The following is a 23121-nucleotide window of genomic DNA, read 5'->3' as shown; positions in this document are numbered from 1 at the left end:
AGAAAAAGAAAAAAGAAAAAAAAAAAGAGTCTCTATTAAAAGTCTTTCCCCAGCCTGGAAATTTTGTCAGTGTCAGAATAGAGCATTTAAAGATATGCTTTGGGCTGTTGTCTGATAATAACTCTCCAACAGCTTCAGTTCCACCCCTGCCAGGGGCTATTGAAATGCAAAAAGATAAGGGATCAGTGAGAAGCCAGAAGGGACAAAATGTAGGGGAAAAAAAATGGCTTTTTTGGAGTCTGGGAATGGGTGCCTGCTTTTACGGGCCCCCACTTCTAGGAGCCCAGCCTTTCTTTAGCACCCCAGCTCCCAAAATTAGTTAATTAATTTGTTAATTAATTCTGCAGTTGAGGCTGGGTTGAGCCTCCCTTCTTGCCCTCAGCAGATTGCTGTTTTTTGTTTTTTTTTCCCCCTCCCTTTCAGGGAGCTGGCAGCAAGACAGTCTGTGAGGTCTGGGTGGGGAGGGGCGCCAGACCCCTGGTCCGGGGAATTTACAATGTTCGCTGCGATCTCAGCTTTTCCTCCAATTCCAAACTTGCATCGATGTGTGACTGGTTACTGGAGACCCCGAAAGCACTGTTTCATATAGTTCTTGGGTAATTGCCAGCTGCTCTAGGGGAGAGACGAAATTCTGCTCCTCACCACTCCACCATCTTTCCCCGCCTCACTAATTTACTTTTAACTCTGGCATTTTTTGTGACTAATGGTGATGTTTCCATATGAGTTTCATTATAAAAACTTCTTTAGACAAGTGAGATTTGATTGTCTTTTCCAAGGAAATAACCACACTAAACCCATCTATCTATAGTGTAGATATCTTTTATAGCAAATACAGCAGCATTTTTGATGATATCTTAAAAAAGTATATCCATAGTTTTGAACTATGCTTTAGTAAAATAGTGTGTGAGCAATAGCAGATAGCAAGAAATAAAATTCATTTTCATATTTCTTATAATCCTCTAACATTATAAAATGTGTCAATTTTGGAGAAAGAAGGACAGCATTCATAATGAGAGAAATTAATGCAAAATCATTGTGAAATCATTTAATATCTGCTCTTTCCAAGGGTCTGCTCTCTACCTGGCCCCCTAGAATTCTTTACCGAAGGGTCCATAAGCATCAGGTCCAAGGTTGACTCATGATGATATTTTTCATTTTTTTATGTTCATATTCCCACTGGCCTTGCCCAACAAAGGCAAATAAAAACCTGTTAATCCCAATTTACTTTCTCTTTTGTCTCCTTAATCATCAGCTATTAATGGTTATTATTAGTGATTATCATTTCCATCTCAACATGCTTATACAGAATTTGTATTTGCACACATTTTCTGCTTCATAATTAGGTAATCATTTCAATGATTAGCAAAATATCTATTCCCATTTTGTAGCCTCCTTTGGTTTAAAAGACTTTTCACAATTTGAATTCTTCTCACTCCAATTGGAATTATATTTGACAATTTACCTTAACTCATTTTAGTTCCAGTTATATCCCAATCTAAACACACTTTAACCGTCTGGTGTCAATGACAGTTGAGTGTAAATTGCTAGTCATCTGAATATTCCTCTGTTGTTCTTATTCTAATAATATCATTAACATGTGTTTCAGTGCTAATAAATATCATTCACATCATAAAAATCTCAGCTATGTAATGTGCATGAAACTAATTAGCTTGCCAACCTTTGCCAGTGGTAGTAGATTAACACAAGTGATAGAAGAATATTACATTTACCCAAGACTGACCATGTTAATTATCAACTCTAAGGTCTTTAAAAATGATAAATGCCAGCACTAGATTCAATACAAATTGTTAGCAATATATTTAATTCAATGATCCCCAGGTTTTTTGTTTTGATTTTGTTTTTGTTTTGAATGTTTAGGACACTTTGGCTGTATTCTTCTATGTAGAATTCTTTGAAATATTTGGTTTTCAAACTGCGTTAAGTATTTACCTGTAATGTTTTATTAATGTTTATCTTAGCCTTTTTGAAAATTACAAAAAAGCTTAAAAGTCCGTTATTCATACTCATGAGGCAGGAGATACCAAACTAAATCATTATCCTAATACACTGTTTACGATTCTTGGAACCAGACTTTTTGTGGCCAATCTACCAACAGTCTTTCAAAGAACTTGTGCCTGCAATGCAGAAGCTGACAGAAGACAGAAAGAATGCCTTTCCTGAAGCACAGACAGAAAGCTTCTGTGTAGACTGAGAACTGTATTGTCCCCATTTAGAACCTATATCCTCTGCAACAAATTTAGGGACTACAACATGAAAAATAAAACTCTATCAGTTTGGCATTAACACAGTCATGACAGAAATAAAATAACCTGATTGCATAGCAGTACTGAAATGAGAAGCTTTGGGAATGATCCAGAATCAGTACTTGTATACATGTGCATGTACACACACACACACGTACGTGTACACACATGTGCACACACCTAAGAGATCAGTAACAAAGTAAGCAAATAAACAAAAATCTTACAGAATTCTTAGACCACTAAGAATATATTCACAGGTGCCAAGATGAGAAAACCTGATGAATATAAATGGAAAACAATTAAAAAGTCACAAAATTTAGGAGTCTTATGTTTACTTTGTTTCATAGGCTTATGTTTTTAAATGGCTTTTTGATGACAGTTGTTTTGGCATTGGCAGGCTTGGAAGAACGGGCCAGGTCAGGCTCTGCCCACCACCTCTGTTTGGCTGCTACTGCTGAAACTTTCTGTTGCAAATGTTCAACTTATTAAGCTAAGCTGTTGTTCATTCAATTCTTTCTAAAGCTGTCGTGTCTAATAAGGGCAGATTCAAAAAGTGTTTTATCTACAACTTTTCCTTCTAGAGTTTACCTTGGCTCCCTGCTTGTCTTTACTGTTTATTTGATGTGAAAGATCATTTGTATAAATGAGTTACACATATTAGGGTTAATAAATAATACACGGTTGCCTTTTGTTTAAGAAAGCCAAATGCAGAAAGATTGATTTTACATCTAGTTAAATTCAGTTAAATATTTAGTTAGCATCTATGTTTCTTTCAGTCACTTGGGTGAGCAAGAATATTTATTACATAGTGTTTATAATGTTAAAATAGTAAATTTTGCTAGTGTAGTGAACAGCAGTATCCCATTCTATTGCCGTCCCCTCACCCAAATTTTCCAGATAACATAGACACTGAGTTCAATTTGAGTTTCACATATGAAAAGAAAAAGTAAAAAGCAATTTTCTAGGTCTACGTATGTTCTAAATATTGCATGCTGCACGTACATTAAAAATGAATCGTTTATCTGAAATTTGTATTGAACTGGGTCCCTTGTGTTTTTATTTCTACAACTCAAAAACTTCCTCCAGAAGACTAAAACACTTATTCCCTCAGCAGTTGGGAGTACTGGTGGCTGAAAGCTCTCAGCTGATCCTTTTTCAAGGACATGCCCTCAGCCGAGTAGAGTCTTCTTGCCCAAGATCATGTCCCCACTGCAGAGCCAACTGGCTTACATTGACTCTCAATATAAAAATACACAGGCCAGGACCGCTTGCTCTAATTTGAGTCTGAAAGTTTATACCAGACCCACAGCTCCCTGTCAGCTCAGCTGAGGGCTTCCTTGCAACTGCAATCATAGTTCAACTTCTCTCTCTCTTCCTAATCCTGCTTTTCTCACTCCCTCAAAGATGTTGACCCCAGTACAATTCCCTACTGTAAACTACTTATATGCAAATCTCCATCTTAGTGCCTGCATCCTGGGAACCAGACCCATTTACTGGGTTACCCAAGGGCTGATAATGTTGAGTGGGACACAAAGAATAAAACGGCCCTGGAAAAGATCCAGGCTACACTGCAACCAGTCCTGCCACCTGGACCACATGACCCATCAACCATTGGCACAAAGTTCTAATGTGCTAACCATTCCACAGTGGGAAAAGGCTATATGGAGATTGAAATAGGCAAGCCCCAATAGGAAAATTTCAACACGAACCCCTAGGGTATTGAAGCAAGGTTATGCCATCTACCAAAGAGAACTGCATGTAAAACACAACAAAACACAACAGTTTTTGTCATGCTGCTGGACCTTGCAGATGTGTCTGACCATGGGAAATTGAATTATCTTGTGGCTAGAACTGCCCACCATGAATTAGATATATCAGAGTCACTGCATGATAAGATCATTTGGGCCCCACATGACCCCAGATCAGGAATTAGCAGGTCCAGGGGCTGAGTACGATGCATTGGCATAAGTCCAAGATGCTGTCTGCTCCACTGCTGCACCAGGACTCATCTCACAGGAGAGTCACTTAGGAGTCATGTAGGATGTGTGGAGGGATGAGAATATGGCTGAACTTGTGTGGTGGTTTGTAGCTATGTACCCCAGAAATACACATTCTTAAATTTAATCCATTCCTGTGGATGTGACCCCCATTCTAAGTAGGATCTTTTGTTGAGGTTACTTCAGTTAAAGTGTGGCCCAGCTCAATCATGATGGGTATTAATCATATTACTGGAGTCCTTTATAAGAAAATGAGAGGGAGGGAGGGAGGGAGGGAGAAAGAGAGAGAGAGAGAGAGAGAGAGAGAGAGAGAGAGAGAGAGAAGTTGACCTGAAAGAGAAGGGAGACACCAACAGACCCAGCTATGTGACAGAGGAGCCAGGATTGCTGGAAGTCAGTCCCAGAACTCCAGTCTTCAGGAATAAATTGTTGCCTTGATGATGCTTTGACTTGTTCATTTTCCAAATGAGTGAATAAATTCCTATTGTTTAAGCTGAATCATTTCATAGTATTCTCTTAAGCAGCCTAGGAAATTAAAACAGCTTGGTTCACAGATAGTCCAGCTGGGAAACTGAACAGAAGCCCAGAATTGAATGTGCAAACATTTTAACGCCACCCAGGGGTTCCCTGAAAGACCTGGAGAGGGAAAATCTGCCAAACAGCATTAGAGTATGTCACAGCTTTTAATCCACCATGTGTGGAAAGAGAAGTGTTGTGACGTACGGATAGAGATGTACACATAGTTTGTCTTGCTGTCCAAGGACCCAGGAAAAAGAAAAATGGAAAAGTGAGAAGGGAGGTCTGGGAAATAACAATATTGATGACTCACCCAGAATGGCACAGAACTTGATGACATACCTGGCCCATATGGATATTCTGTGGAAGACATCTACATTAATCAAATGGAAACTATCCCCTGCTGTTGGTGAGATGTCCTGATTATCTGTTCCCTGCCTTTCCTCAGTCCTTGTGTAATGGATTTATACTTGCATCAGTGCAGGGAAGGGTGTAGACCATGCATTGGTTCAAAGTCATAGACCTTTTCTCACCAGAATACTCTTGCAAAGTGTCCAACTTTCTACCAGCAGAGACTGGAAGTGTGGGGAGGACTAAGGAAGGCACCACCTGGGAGACAGGAGATGGTATTGGGGATCCTCTAGGAAAAAGGCTGAAGCAGAGTTTAATGTCTGGTATGTATCCCAGTGAGTGCCTTTGGGATCAATACCTCGAGAAGCATGATTGGATGGAGAAAGAAACCAATCTCTGATTATAGCCTGATAGTCTCAGCAACCCCACAAGGTATTCTGAATCTGAAATGGCCTAGGGTCCTTCCACATTGGGCCAAAATAGCCAGAACTTTAAAATCTGCCTCAATTAATGATTGTAAATGGGCTGCACAGGGAAAGGAGATGGCCTTGGGTAAAGCATTCTCCAGAGAAAGATAGATCCTGAAGGGACTGACCAGTGACAACTGCCTGCTGACAATAATCTCAGCAACGGGGCAGCCGATTTTCCTTGAAATGGGACCTTGGTTGTGCGTCTCCTTGTCTACTACCATCTGCCTTTCAAGTTTAGGATACGGGGATTGAACATGTCTTCCTCAAAGACATGCTCTTCATCTTAATCCACGTTCCTGTGGGTGTGAACTCATTTGTGAATAGGACTGTTGAAAATATTATTATTAGTTAAGGTATGAATAAGAACTTCAAAGATCCTATTTGTGAATAGGATCTTCATGTGGGAATAACATCTTCATTTCTGAATAGGATCTTCAAAGGTCCTATTTGGATGAGACCAAATCGAGTCAGGGTGGGCCTCTATCCATAGGACTGCAGACCTTATAAACAAAGGGAATTCAGATGCTGTCAATCAGTAGAATCCAGAAGCCAGAAGTCAGCAGAAATCAGAGGATCAGACACAAGAAGAGAGAGACTGCCATGTGACGGAGGGAGAGATGCAAGCCAAGGAACTCCGATGGCAGCAAGCCAGCACCAGACCTCTACAGACTCCAGGAAAAAAGCATGGCCTATGCAGACCTTGATTTTGGACTTCCAGCCTCCAAAACGAGGAGACAATGAGTTTCCATGTTTTAAGCCAACACAGTATGTGGTATTTGTCATAGCAGCTCTGGATACAGTATTTTCTTTAAACATTCAACCAATATGTAGTGCTGCTTCCCGATGCCAGAATACAGTAGCCCAGAGGCAGGGGCAGTAGAGGAGGGTTTAATTCTGAGCACCCCTCACTATTTCATCTTTCAGTCCCTGAAGGGGTTTCTGTTTCTTTTCTCAGCCTTGGATTTGATGGCTTTGGAGGTTCTGGTTCCCAAACACAAACCTCTTCCACCAAGAAAGGCAGCATAGATATGGAAACCTAGACATGCTGTAAGCCATTTTGGGTACTCCAAAACTCAGACATGGCAGGCAAAGAAGGAGGCTCTATTGACTAAGTAAATGCAACCATCTCAATAGGGATAAGAACCCTAAGGGCTCAGGTCCTTCAGAATTAAAAATGTGCATCACTTCAGCTAGAATGGAACCCACCTGGTCAAAGTGTAGGCACAGAGTAAGAAGAATATAAAATGGTGGTGAAGGGAAGAAGTTAGGGTTGCAAACTTAGGCCTAGGGATCATTTATGGAAGCTACCATTGTCGCAACTCTGCATAGTTTCTCCACATTGTTTCTTCCCACTCCCCCTTCAATATTCTAGTCATGTACAAGTGGAGTCTAATGTTATAATGTAGGTTCCAAGAAGAGGGATAATGTCATTTGTGTCCCACCATGATGAACAGTGGCCAATGACATCTGCGGCTCCCTTATATTGAGGATAAGATTTCCTTCACGTGAACAAAAGTCAAGGAAGAATGCTGAATAAATAAATGGTTGAGATGTGCTAGTTTTTCTTCATTTTCCTCTCCCAAATATCTTCTCTGCCATCCTCTTCCCTGTTCTATGGCCCTGAGGCACTGCCATCAGTCCAGATCCTTTGCCATCGGCCTTCTGATTGGGTAAGACTAATGGAAGATACCCACATGCTATCAGGATGTGGTGGAAGAGAGAGGTCCGGGTATTTCTTCCTGATCACTCCGTACCGTAGTGTCAAACCGTTGCTGCCTTTAGATATCTCAGCATACCTTGTTGTTTTCCTTAAATCTGACCATACTCCATTAGTAGTCCCTTAAATACAGTCCTAACATTTAATCCATCTTGGGTGGATTCTGTTTCCTGTTGGCACTCCAATTGTTACAGATTACTTGAATTATTGGTACCACTATAGTCTAACGCAAACATGTTACCTTTAAATCAATTAATCCCCTTTATACCCAAGTGTGCGTGGCCTCATTTAGGCATGTGCACACGGATGGTGACTCTGAATAGTGACTGTTGTCTCTACATTTGCCTGGAGGTGTTTGTCAAAGTCAATCATGGGCTCCTCTTTACTTTGGTTTTGTTGACCCTACAAGAATTCAATCAATAGTCAGCAGGTTGTAACCACTTTTGAAGGAGTTTTCAACTGAAGAAAACCACTGGAAACGTGGCTTCTTAATTGAATAGGAAGGGGAGACAAACAAGTGCCTGTGACAAGTCCATGCAACAGTTTATCATGATCTATTGGAGTATTGTACCAAGGCCCACACAGCCTGCCAACAGCCCCAGGTAATAAAAGCAGCCTGCCTACAACCCTGTGTAATAAGCAAAGCCTGCCTACAGCTCCGGGTTATAAAAACAGCCTGCCTACAGCCCTGGGTAATAAGCACAGCCTGCCTACAGCCCCCGGTCAAAGTCCTGTCCCCAGTGTCATTCCCCAGGGACAGTAAGCACCATATCTGCCATTTCTGTACTTCAACTGACCTTGGGGATCTTTCACTGCCATCTACAATTTCTGATTAAGAATTCAAGAAGCGGGATCCGGGTGATGTTCACTGATTAAATTGGCCTCCTTGCTTAACTTTTACCAAAGTTCAATTCTGAGCTTTTGGAATCACAGGTATTTAGTATTGATATTTTTTAAGTGCTTTGGGCCAGTACTGGGTACATATGTGCTCAATGAAAAGTCTTCCTTGACATTAAAGTGGGCATTGTGACAGATAACAGGGATTTGGGGAAAAAAAAATCTCAGATCTCTACTGTGTTAACCAAGCCATGGAAAGTATATGGGATTCGTAATCTCTCATGCCATCAATCATTTTTATTAAATGCATCGGCTACATCCTCAGGCATCTAGCTCCTCTTCACAAAGTTATTATTTCTTTACTCGGGGTGACAGGAGATTGATCAAAGCTCCTGTAGAAATCTAAATAACATAACATCACTAACAACACTGTTGTTATTTTGATCATGTTATTTTGAACCTGTCTAGAGTATTTTTCCAGAACTAATGTCTGTAAATCAAATTTTAAAAAGTAACTTAGATTGATATTTTCAATGAACAGAAATGTCATGTTACTTTAAGACTGTGGGATAAAACCCAATAATTCTAAAATGGGACATTTTTGTAAAGCACTTTAGTTTTGTAATTATATATTTATATTGCTTATAAAATGTACTAATATATTATATATAAGTTATGGCATACAGAAAGGCATTTAAAACTGTTTATTCTGTTACATTGAGAAACCATTTAAAAATACCAACCATAATTGTTTTCCAGGAATATATTTACCTGGGTGTCAAGCTCAACTTTATGTGCATGAGGAAGTCTTGCTTTTTCCTCTCGGGAGTTGTCGTAAATTTTAAAACATGCTGTTGAAATGGAGAAATGTGAAATACTCAAAACAGCTTTGTACTTTCTAATATTCTAAGTTTTGATGTCATTAGCATAGTGAAATAGCTATTCAAAAGGATTCACTTAATATATATTTTTAAAAATCTTCCATTTATTACATATTTCTTTAATATCTACTTTGTGCAATGTAGATATAAAAAGTACAATTTTTGTGCTCCTACTGAGAAACTAGGTCCAGTGCCAAATACTGCATGTAAGCATGAAAGTCGTACTGCAAAATGTCCAGTATATATATGGTTGTTTTAAATCTAAATCTGTATTTCCTGTATAGTTGTAACTCTAACCTGTTCCTCACTTAGATTTTTTTTCCTTCTTATAAAACAAACACACAAAAAATATCAGATGGTATTTAACTTGCTCCATGTAGCAGGCACTGTAGATTATGAACAGTATATGTAAGTGATGTCAACAAATATATCCATTTTCAGAATGCTTTCCTTCTGACAGGAACTGGGACTTAACACCGGCTTAATTTAATTCCAATAACCCAAGTTCTGCAGTTGTCTTCTTTTTACAAATGAGGAAACTAAGGCTGAGAGACGATGGGTAGTTTGTCCGGAGCCACAGACTGGTGATGTACCGATCTAAGCCCAACCGTTTGATTTCAAAGCCGATGTGGCGCAGGGAACCCAGGGGTTCCGTCCACGTTTCTTCCCTGCTCACACCCAACAGAGGCCGAGGACCTGGTTGGCCGGGGCTTGCCTTGTCACAGCCTCACAGTGATGGTGCTATTGTGTAGATCTGCAGGAACAAGAAGGAAAACTCCAAAGTGAAATAGGGATTTGCACGTGAGAATCACCTCAAAGTGTGATGCTCCTATACTGAGTTGTGTCTGCAGCAGTGATCAGGTATCTAGCCTCAACCCCAATGTCACTTCTTTTACTGTTGGTTTGTCTGCAATCCAAAAGAAGAAAATTCAGCCTGACCTCCATCCCCCAAATCAATACACTCCAAAAGAAAACAACATTCCATCAGTGATTTTTCCATAAACTTCAGGCAATTATAAAAGAGTACATTTATTAATATTCATTTTTATTATCAAAAAGAAATAGCTTTATTTTACTGAAGGCTAGAATTTAAGATTAAAAGATGTTCCCTTCAACCACTCTGAATTAACAGCATGATAGCACAATCACTAAGTGGCTTGTAATTATTTTGTAATGAATTTTAATCATAAGTAATTTCCCAAAGAGAAAGTTAAGTACTCATTAGAAACAAGTAATCATTATTAATTGCATTAATCATTTCAATTAAAAGGCAGAAAATGCATTTTTATGTGAATCTGGGGTTTATTTTCGTTTTCATGTCAAGTCTCTCATTCTCTGGATTTTTAAAATAAAGACACAGCTGAGCACATGGATACTCATAGGATCCGCCTGGAGACTGCCTGCACTGATTCCTCCGTCTGTGGCCTTTGCTTATTCTGCACACATTTCAAGTTGGAGAGTCCAGAAACCCAAATCAATGTATAGAAACCATGTAAAATACTTTTCTATGCCACACCTCAATTTACATGGTGCATCTCTCCTATTGAAACATTGAAAGCCTCCATGTTGAGTTGCATTCTAATTTTCCTCCACCCCAGTATTAGGGCACCAGCCTACAACTATCATTATTGTCAGAGTGCCGTGGGCTGAAGAATGCCACTTCCCCTCCTCAAAAAATAAAAGTAAATAAATATAAAAACAAAAGGTATCCATGCCTGAATCCTGGAACCTGTGGATGTTACCTTGCATGGCATGAAAGAGTCTTTGCAGAGCTGATTAAGTTAAGGACTGTGTCATGGGGGGATTATCCAGGATTATCTCGGTGGGCCCGGAAGGCAATCACTAGGGTCCTTATATGAGAGAGGCAGCGGAGACCACACACACAAAAGAGGAGAAGGCCCATGTAGGGGTGGAGGTAGGGGCTGGAGTGATGTGGCCAAAAGCCAGGGATAGTGGGAGGGAAGGGGCAAGAACAGATTCTCACCTAGAGCCTCCAGAGCAAGCATGAACCTGCCAACACTCAGATTTCAGCTCAGAGTTACTAATTTTGAACATGTATATGCCAGAAAGGCGAGAAAATAAATTTTGTTGTTTTAAGTCCCTAAATTTGTGGCAATTTGTTCAGCACCCACAGAAACTAATACAATTAGAATTACCTTTTCAGAATTATTTTACATTATTCCTCCTCATTCATTACATGTTCCAGTAAAACCAGCTGTTCACCAGGTCTCAGATACTGCTGGTGCTTTCCTGTTCTATAACTTAGCTTGTGTTATTCCTTTGATATGAAATGCTTTTTCTCTGCTTTAAGTATTTAATTGCTGTCTTCGTTTTAAGCTTCACCCAATCTGAACTGTAGTCTTGTTATCCTGTCCCTCCAGCCAGCAGTTTGTTAGTCCTGTCCATCTTAGGAAGCAGTAACTCTTCTGGTTTTATTTGTTTATCATCTGCCTGAGTCACTGGAATGGAAGCCATGATATCAAGACTTCTGCTTCGTTCAATGCTATCTGTCTTAGCTTTAGAAGACATTGTAGCTGCTCAATAAACATTTGTTGAATACATGCCAGATTATATTGACTTTCCATAAATTTTTACCTGAATCCCCAGTATGAATAAATTACTTCCTGTTTAGCTGTAGTTTATCTATCTTTTATTGTGATTCAATTACAATATGCCTCATTCTGCAGTTGTTTATTTAACTCTATTTGCTATTCTTCTATAAATGCTTGAGAATGAGGCATGTTTTATTTGCTAAATATAGTCCCCTGCCAAGAAGAGATGCTCAGCTACTTTGAATGAGTTTTGAATCCCCAGGTGGATTCTAAAGGCCAAAAAGAAGGGTCATTTGCAGGAAAGCCATGACTCTTTATCATATAAATCACACTGCTTTGTCCTCTGGAAAGCTGAGGTGGGTTTCTGTTCATCATTTCCAGTTAATATATGATTTTTTATTATGCAATTTTATTGAGATATACTCAACACTATATAATCATCCAAAGTACACAATCAATGGCTCATATATCATTGTATACTTGCGCATTCATTGCCACAATCAATTTTCAAACAAACAAAAAAAAGAAATGAAAAATAACACCCAAACCATCCCATATCCCTTATCCTCCTCTTATTACTGATATATTTTTGTCATTATTTTATTACTCATATGCTCATATACTGGTTAAAGAGAGTGTCAGTTACAAGGTTTTCACTATCACATGGTCACACCATAAAAGCTATATAGTTACACAGTTATCATCAAGAGTCAAGTCTTCTGGTTTACCATTCACCAGATTCAGGTATTTCCTTCCAGCTATTCTAATACACTAGAAACTAAAAAGGAGTATCCATATAGTGCATAAGAATAACCTCCGGATTGACTTCTTGACTCCATTTGAGATCTTTCAGCCACTGAAGCTTTATTTAGTTTCATATCTTTTCCCCCATTTGGTCAAGAAAGCTTTCTCAATCCCATGATGCCAGGGCCAGGCTCATCCCCAGGAGTCCTGTTCCTTCTTGCCAGGGAGACTCGAACCCCTGGAAGTCACGTCCCATGTAGGGGCAGGGCAGTAAGTTGATTTGCAGAGTTGGCCAAGAGAGAGAGGCCACATCTGAGCAACAAAAGAGGTTCTCTGGGGGTGACTCTTTGGCATAATTGATAGCAGGCTTAGCTTCTCTTTTGCAGGAATGAGTTTCATAAGGGCAAGCCCCAAGATCTGGGGCTGGACATAAGAAACTGGGATTCCCTAATGCTTATGGGAATATCAGGAATTCCCCAGGTGAGAAAGTTTAATATTTCCTCATTTTTCCCCAGTCCTTCAAGGATATTTTACAAATACTTTATTATTTTGCACCAGGGTATCATATTAACCTGTACGGAATAACAAGATCTCATTTCCCATTGTAGGCTCCATGCAACCATGTTGTTTATATAAACTGACCATACAGGTTCTATTAGAAAGCGTGCTATACAGAATATAAATTCTGCACCAAATAAATGTCTCTTAAATAACAGTCAAAACTCAGGACTAGATGCAACTGCTGTAAGAGCTTACAACAATCCACGAACCTTTACAACAAGCCTCATTGAACACTCCACACTCCTGCATCGTCGATTGCCCAGAATACTTCACTCAAAGAGAGCAGAATACAATTCTTTTAAAGTGGACACAGAATATATACTAAGGTAAACAATATTCTTGACCAGAAAACCAACCTCAAAAAATGCAAAATAATTTATATTACACAGTGTATTTTCTGACTACAATGAAATCAAACTAGAAATCAACAGCTGAAAGGTAAGAAGAAAATATCTAAACACCTGGGAACTAAACACACTTCTAAACAGCCCATGGATCAAAGAAGCATACTCATGTGAAAGAAAAGAAATTTAATGAAAATGAAAAAACAACATATTACAATTTGTGGCACATGGCTAAAGCAGTGCTGAGAGGGAAATTTATAGCATAAAAAGCTTAACTGGGAAAGAATAAAAGCTTCAAAGCTATAATCTAGGGTCCTACTAGAAGATACTAGAAGAAGAGCAAAATAAAAACAAAAGCAAGCAGAAGGACAGAAAAAATAAAGGAAAGAGTAGAAATCAATGAAACTGAAATCAGGGAGACAATAGAGGAAATCAATAGAGCAAAAAGATGATTCTTTGAAAGCATCAATAAAAATAACATACCTCTAGCAAGACTGACAAAGAAAAAATAGAGAACACAGCTTACTATTTTCAGGATTTAAATAGGGAATATCACTACAGAACTTCAGACAAAACCTGTAATAAAGAATACAACAAACAGCTTTTCTTACATAAATTTGAGAATTTACATTAAGTGGTCCAATTCTTTGAAAAATACAAACTACCACAATGCTACAAAATGAAAGAGGTAACATGAATAACCTTATAACCATTAAGGGGATTGCTTTCACAATTTGAAAACTCCAAAAAGAAATCTCCAGGTCCAGATTGTTTCACTTGAGAATTCCACAACCTGTTTAAAGAAGAATTAATACAAATTCTGCACAATATCTTCCAGAAAATAGACTAGGGGGGAACACTTCCCAATTAATTTTCTGAAGCTATTATGACTCTGAAACTACTTTTAATATAAAAGCAGAGGATGATAGGACAAACAGAAAACTACAGACCAATATCACCTATCGAAAATAGATGCAAAAATCCTTAACAAATTAGGAGCAAATAGAATTCAGCAAGATATAACAAGAACTATTTGCCCTGACTGAATGGGGTTTATTCCAGAGATGACAGGCTGGTGCAATATTTGGAATTCAATCAATGCAATCCACCATATTATTAGGCTTAAGCACAAACATTATATAATCACATCAATTAATGAAGGGAAAAATTTGAAAAAATCCACCACCTATTCCTGTTAAAATTTTTCAGGAAAATAGAAATTCAGGGGAATTTTTTCAACTTGATAAAGATCATCTACCAAAACACCTGCCACTCTCATTGTACCTAATTGTAATAAGACAAGAATGCCCACTTCTCAGCACTCCAATTCAACATAGTGCTGGAGTTCTAGCCAGTGTATTATGGAGAGCAAAAGAAGTAAAGGCATAAAGTTCAGAAAGGAGGGAAATAAAGCTTTTTTTGTTGCTTATATGATTGCCTACTTAGAAAATCTCGAGAGTCTTCCAAAAATCTCCAAGAACAAATATGTCAGTTCATTAAGGTTGCAACGTATAAGGAAAACATACAAAAATCAACTGTACTTTAATACACTAGCAATAAGCTCATGGCCACTGAAACTATACATAAAATGCCATTTAAAATTGTTCCCCACAAAATGAAATATATGTACAGGACTTGTATGTTGAAAACTACAAAATATTGATGAAATAAATCAAAGATTTAAATATATAGGAAACTCATGGTTTGAAACACAACACAGTACAGATGTCAATGTTGCCCAAATTGACACACAGTTTTAAAAATTCCTACCAAAATCTCAGCATGATTTTTAAAAAAAATTATTATAGAGAATTTTATTCTAAAATTTATACAGGAAAGCAAAGAAAGTATAAAAGCTAAAAACATTTTTATAAAGAAGAAAAAAGTGGGAGGAACAAATCAACCTAATTCCACATCTTATATATTTACAGGAATCAAAATTGTGTGGTTTTGGAAGAGGGATAGACACATGGACCAATGTAACAGAATAGAGAACCCAGAAATAGATCCATATAAATAGGCCCAACTGAACTTTGACAGAGGTGCAAATGTAATTCAACAGAGGAAATACAGCCCTTAGATTGAAGCAATTAGATATCCATAGGCAAAAAAAATGAAACTCAACCTATGTCTCACTTCTTATACAGAAATTAATTCAAAATTGTTGATGGGCTTAAATGTAAAATGTATGACTACTTTGGGAAAAAATCATAAGAGTAAACCTTTGGGACCTAGAGTTAGGTGAAGAGCTCCTATACTGGACACTATGATTCATAACATGGTAAACTGAAATTGATAAACTGAACATCAAAATAAAGAACTTTTTTTTCTGCAAAAGACATTATTGAGAGGATTAGAAGACAAACTACAGACTGGGAGACAATAGCTGCAAACTGCATATCTGACAAGAGAAAACTAGGTAGAATATAAAGAATTCTCGTGACAACCCAAGGAAACAAACAATCCAATGAGGAAGTGGTAAAGACATAAACAGACATTTCACCAAAGAGGACTTAAAGGTGGCAAATAATCCTATGAAAATATGTTCAACATAATTAGCCATTAGGGAAATGCAAATTAAAATTATGACCATGTATCACTACACAACTATCATAATGGCTAAAAAAAATAAATACCAATTGACACACCAAATGCTGGAGAAGATGCCAAGAAACTGGATCACTCATACATTGGTGGTGTGAGCATAAAATGGTATAGCTGTCCTGAAAAACAGCTTGGCAGTTTCTTAGAAAAAAATTCATAGAACTCCATATGACCCAGCAACTGTGCATTTGGGTATTCACCCAACAGTCACACAAAATCCTGTACACAAATGTTTATAACAGCTTTATTTGTAATGAACAGAAACTGGGAACAACGGCAAATGTTCTTCAATGGGTGAATGGTTAAGGAAACTAGTGCATCCTTACCATGGAATACTACTCAGCAATGAAAAGGAATGAGCCATTGATCACATTACAACTTGGGTAAGGATTGGCTGAATGAAAAAAGCCAATCCCCAAATGTTACAAATTATATGATTCTATTTACGTAACATTCTTGAAATGATGGAACTTTAGAAATGGAGAAAGAACAGATTGGTGGTGACAAGAGTCAAGCACTGGGAGGGTAGTAGCAGGAGGGAGATGGCATGGTTATAAAAGGATAAAAGGAGACTCTTTGTGTTGATGGAATGTGCTGCATCTTTTTTCTATCAAAGTCAATATCCCAGCTGTGATACTGTACTATAGTTTTGCAAAGATGTTCCCATTGGTAAAATATGTATGGGATATATCAGTATTATTTCTTATAATTGCATGCAAATTTAAAATATCTCAAATAAAAAGTTTAATAAATAGAAGGTGTTTGGGATCTGAAATCAGTGGACATATGTTCCAACCCTTTAAAATCTGGTAATTATGGAACAATAAGAACTTTACTTAAGCTCTTCAAGTCTGAATTTATAATGTGTAAACTGAGGATGTTTTAACACTTCTTGGGGGACAGTTGAAATGATGCATCAGATTATCTATGTAAAAAATACATTTAAAAATTCATAAAATTGTGTAAATTCTAGGTATATATATTTCAAAGTAATTTCTTTAAGAAAATCCAACACTTTTTCAATGTATAAATATTTAAATATCCATAATTCCACAAGACACAATAATTTTTAATGAATTATTAGCACTTAGTAGCAGGAAACAATTTTTGCAGAACTCTGATGTGGCTGAATAATTATGCAGAACTCCAATAAGGCTGAATGTGGGCTTTAGTCAACTTCTCCTCCCCCGACCTTGGCAGTCCTGAGGCTCTAAAATGATCACCTTAAAAATTACTGACTTGTAATATATATAGTTACAGTTTTGAAAATATATGAAGAATGCTATTTAAAATCATTTAAGCCCATGTAAAATATTGGGTTGATGCAAGGGTAAGATAATACATAATCTGAGCTTTTACATGTATTGCAAAAGTCACTTTACATGGATTATCTCATTTAAAACTCATAGTCACTGTATAACATCTTTATTATCCATAAGTCCATTATATAAAGTTACAAAATCAATCCAGAGAGGATAGATAACTTTTCCAGGTGAATAAGAAGTAATGTTTTAAATAGCAGTCTTAGGCTTTAGTTATCTGGATGCAGTTTTAAAGGCTAAGAATAGAAGATGATTCAATGATCTTTAAAGCTCTAATTCTTATCTCAGTAATTAAAATATCTTTATTAACTGAGAAGTGTACCCCTACGCTACCCTTGATTTACTCAGGCTAATGTCTTCAGTGGAGGGTTTTGAAAAAGGGCTCACAGTTCTACCTATTTCTGGAGTTTCATGAAACTTCTATGGCTCCAAGTGATAACATTCCCATACCCAGGGTAAATTATTGAGCAGCATTGAAAGATACTAGAATGTTTACTTGGCTATATAGTGGCAGACAGGTCAGTGTGAAGCTTCAGGGTGTCCTCCTCCACTCTATCTGGGGAATTGTCCGCCTTGGTGGAGACTTTGCTGACTTTGTCATGCTAAGTGGACCACTTCTAGAGGGAGTCCCCTGTAGAATTTCTGTTTCCATAAAATTGAACTGCCTAACATTTGTGGAGAAACTATGGGTTACCAGGCACTCTTATTGATTATCCTGCAGGGCATTCCTTTTTTTACGTGTTTCTTTCCCAGTTCACTGGAAATATCTGAAAGCAGAAATAGCATCATTTTCACCTCTTTGTTGCTAATCTCAACACCCACTGCCTGGTAGACAGTAGTTTCTCTTTGAGCATTTATTATATTCAATGGAAATTTTAGAGCACTTTATTATTTTACACTTTTATTTTGTCTGATGAGCCAGTCTACTTGCCCTGTTATGACTCTTTTCACATTGTGCTAGACACATGGGAAGACTTATTATTCTTCTGCCCAGTTCCTATGTATTTCAGATATATCTGATCTAGCTCAGAACAGTCTGACGCTATTCAATGAACTGATGAAGTACCATTAATTTAAAAGTCATTACTAATTCTTCTACCTAAAGAGAAGCACAATCTCCCAAAAAGGTTTGTCGGTAGACCATTTGAACAAATGAGACTTCATCAAATCATTGCCCATGACCTAGGTACAATGTCGTGGGTACTTGTGCAAATCATCCAATCAACCTATTTTCGGTGGTTTTGCTCTCTAGGAAATGTCATCACTATTGATTAGTCATCAGGATCCCAGCAGGGAATTCTAGTCAACTATTTTTAACTGCCTAAATCTTTCAGATAAATCTCACACAATTGCACCATCTCTATGCAATCACAGTTACAATAAGTAATTGCTGTATATAGATGTTATTTTCTTCTATTTCTAATCTAAAGTGGTATCCCCAGGTGAATCGATGATAAACATTTCATACATGAATATGAAAATACAGTGAGACATTTCAAGGGCAAGATTTAATTCATTAACAGTTAAGAATAAATTTAAACAACCTGAAAAATGTTCATGACATTTCCTAACTAGTCTCCGAACATTCATCATTTATGAATTATTAAACTCAAATTTAAAACCACTGTTCCTAAGACTAGAACAAAAATATCTGACCAAACAAAACCCTACACTTTAAAAAAGACAATTTAAGACAGTGCAAAGACAGTCTCATAACAAAGATTTGTCACTGACTACCAAGAAAAAGAATATAAATTCTCATAAAATATCTCACTCATTCAATTGAAAATATAAAATCAGCTGGCAGGTCTTTTACATGAAAAACATGCATATTCCAGAGTAAAGATGTATTCTATTGATGATCAATATCAAGACCTTCTTATTAAATGAGTTTAATGAACTTTCAAAGCTCCAATACAATAAGCAAGGGCTGAGAGGTTCTTATCTTTCAGATAAAGTGCTTTTAGAAAAATCTTATAAAATGCTAATTTTACCTTCTTTTTTCTTGAAAATGCTTTAATAATGAGATCAACAAAAGAGAAGAATGTTCTTGTTATATTCATGAATTTGTCGTTGGGAATAAGTAGTTTTAAAGGACATTGTTAAAGAATTGGAGGCTGTAGGCAGTCATTTATTTTAGAGGGCAGGAAGGGATGGAACAGGGAGGGGAGAAAAGGACAGGAAGAAACAGAAAGGGACTGGATTTATCTTTAGGCAGAGGTGAAAGATCCAAGAAAGCAGAACAGGTAAGAATGCTAAAAAAAGAATTAATTGATGCATGTATTGGAAGTGATATGGATCAAATTCATGGACTTAAGCTTAGTAAATAACTAAATTATACTTTCACTTTCCTTGGGAATACGGGGCAGATTAATCTTTAACAATTATCAAAGAGTAGTACAGATGGAAGGAAAAGTACTCTAGCTTCTTGAAAAGGATGCAGCCACACAATAAAGAGATGGCTGCTCAATTTTCTGATTACTATCGTCCTTGGATGTTTGAGCCCAGGACAGCCAGTGAAGGGACAATCATATCCCCACTTGCTTTAAGAGAGACAAAGTAAACATGACTATAAGTTTTATTTTATTAATCCAATTCCACTGACCTTGTAAACACCAAAATGTTTTCTGAATTCCAATGACAAGTGAACGTGCATTCTGGCTTTCACTGTTCTCATAAATTTGGCAATTATCTTTTGGTCTAGAAGCCCCAAGATTTATAAACTCATTATATTACACTCTGGGCCACCAGAAAATAAGTGGAATTTGAATCTGCACTCCTAGAAGTAAAGGCATTAAAGAGCAGTAAAGAACCTGCTGGCAGCAGCACATGCCCCGGGGAAGGGCTGTTTACCTGTTTCAGGTGTGACATCTGTAGATTGTGCCAAGAGCCAGGTGTGATGGGATCAAAACCATGTCAGTGAGGAAATATGGATTGAAACCAGGGACTGGGACAGGAGTTAGAGAGGAAACAGGAGTGAATAAAAGCCTAATCTAGGGTGGGCCTGAGGGAGATCTTTGAAGTAAATCAAAAATGGCACACTAAAGAAAGCATTTCTGCCTTGAAAACAGGACTGAGTGTTCTGAACAATTCTCACTGATTTGTAGGCAAAATCAGCCTAGAAAGGACTTCTGTAAACATACCCTTGCAAACATTTTGAAATAGGAAGTTAAAGAAAAATTCGCAAGTATCCAGACAGAAGAAACGGGTCACAAAGAAGGAAACAAATGTCCCAATGGACTCAGAATCTTGGGTAGTAGTAAATTCCATTCTGCGGTGCAACGTGTATAGAGTGCTGAGTTAAAAGACCTTCGCTTTCAGCAATGTCTGTTTAACGACTGGAATCAAAAGAAAGATATTCTTGGATATGGAGGGACTCGGAAATGAGTCCTATTTTAAAACAAGTGTTTAAAAAGTTATTCCTGATGGGCATATAATGAATCTAGAAGAAGGTATTACAGCTCCTCCTGAGTGGTGAGTTCCTCTGCTAAGCTCTGCAGTGGGGTCTCCTGGCTTATTTAGAGAAAACCCACTCATTACCCCCCAGAGGTTGCTTTCAGTCAGAGTCTCTTCCCCGTCCTCACATCTGGGCAAACCACACATTTCTAAAGCAGTATATTTTTTGGAAATCTGTGTGACTCAGAAAAGGAAAGAGAGCGCTGGTGAGTGAAATAGTCCAGGAGGAACCTCGAGGTACCTCCGTTTGCCACATTCAAAGATTCATCTCTTAGACTGAGGGGACGAATTTCTTCAAATCCATACTAAGGGCTCTTCTTGGACAAAATGTAAGTACACACACCTCCCTCATAAAGACAAAACAGAATTTTCACTGACTATATCTAAAGCCATAATAAAGACAAAAAAAAAAAAAAAAAAAAAAAAACCCACAAGTATTTTCCTAACGGCACCATAATGTGCAAACATTTCCTGAGCCAGCAAGGCGCCTTGTGGACAACACAGGAAGCTCTGGAATCAGTTTTCTTTATCCTGATGGTATTATTCTATTTTTGCATGTGTTATTTATTTGAAATTCAAGCTCCTCTGTGGCCTATCAACCTATGTGTCTATCTCCTACCCTGAACCTGAACACAACTTGCATCTTATTAAATTTTGGTCAGAAGAACCCAGTTATGTTTCTATACTGACAAAGAAACAAAACAAAACAAAACGAAACAAGAAACTATGAACTACACTTATTAAGCTGGAGGCAAAAAGAAAAAGAAACTATGAGCTATTTACTTATTAAGATGGAGGCAAAAATGGTAAATATTTTTTTCCAAATAGAATGATATTTTATAAAGATAATAATATACAAAAACTACATTCTGTATATTTTGTACAATGTACAAAAAAAACAGTAGCTTTTTTCTACAGAACCAAAGATTTTGCAAGGACAAAATTCTTTACTTTAGTGCATATAAAAATGGTGAAGGAGGAAAACATTTATTTTGTTGTTCCTGAAATGGCATTTGAAATCATTCAACATCTGTTCTTAATATAATCTCATCATGAACAAAAAATAAAAGGACATTTAATTAACAGAATATATAATACTTAAAACAGCCACCAACATCATGTATAGCAGTGAAATCATCTTAGGAAGTAATTTCAGTTATCAATGATCAACTTAAAAAAATCAATAAAATTACTTATACCCTCTTCCAAAAATAACAAGAAAAACAAAAGCAATAACAACAATCCATAGAAAGAGTAAAGGATCTTGGCCCAATTCCCATTTGAAATTCTAGGAAGAGATTACTCGAAATCTTTTTTGTTTTCTTTTTTTCTTTAAGAATTTGAGTTGGCCTTTAACATAACTTCGACTCTTTAGTACTAAATCCAAATGTAATTTCACAACATCCAGAATTGTTTTCTATCAGTAGTTCAGAATAAATACTTGGAATGAGGTTGTTCACATTTTAAGGAAATACTACTTATCCTCGTCCAGTGGAATCTATGCTCTGCCAGTTTAAAGACAAAAGTGAAATTTATTTTATGCAAAGTGTATTTGCCCGAAGGCGGTTTTCTTCTCTCTCACTTATTTAGCATCCGTTTTTTAATACCCTTGTTAAGATACAATGATTGCTTACGACCTATAAAAATACCTTGGAACGTTTGGAAGTGGAGGAGGTAGAAATCCTGGAGTTTTAAGTATTGCATCAGCAGAATTAGCTAGTGTTCCTCAAGCTCTCTTTCCATTACTATACCCATTAAGAATGCATAACGTAAAGCAAGTCTTTGTATGTTCCCATTCTCAGTAGAACTTCCCTTAACTTCTATGTTTTATGGAATGGATACAGAAGTTTGCACATGTCCAAGAAGGGAATGGGGGAAATGATTAAGGATCATGATGGGTGGGGAAAAGTTACCACAGTGGAAGGGAATCAAATCCCCAAATGAATGAGTTATCCAAAATAGATCATTTAAATTGACAGAGACACATAAAATACAGCAATAGGGCTAATGGGTCATGTTAAGTAAATAATATGCAATAAAGACACCTTTTCTTTGAACATTAGGATAGAGAAACAATAATTTAAACAAAGTAGATAGTTTAAAAATTTAATATATTCAATTTTTCTGTACTCCAGCAGAAGATAAATGGAGACATAGATCATGTATCTGGATATGACTTCCTATTAAAAAATTATAACTCTCTCACACAATTTCTTATATTTAAATTAATCCATTCATAATCAGAAAAATATTTAAGCAGAAGTTCAATAATTCATATCCTTAATAAGGGGAATCTCAATAATTTCCAATGTTTATCTGAATACATAAAATGAAAAATCTGAAAAATAAAATAATGGTTTTTTAAAAAATATATACATATATATATTCTTTACAGTAGACAGACCAAACTTAGAGAAAAAACAAAGTCTAAAAATAGCTCCAAGTATAGATAAAAATTTGACCATTCAAATATGTGAAGAGTAGACAATGTGAGGTGGTGTACAT

This window comes from Choloepus didactylus, chromosome 14 (genome assembly GCF_015220235.1).
Source record: "Choloepus didactylus isolate mChoDid1 chromosome 14, mChoDid1.pri, whole genome shotgun sequence".
NCBI classification, from domain to species: domain Eukaryota; kingdom Metazoa; phylum Chordata; class Mammalia; order Pilosa; family Megalonychidae; genus Choloepus; species Choloepus didactylus.
The sequence above is the reverse complement of the archived record's forward strand: the minus strand, read 5'-3'. Positions refer to the sequence as shown.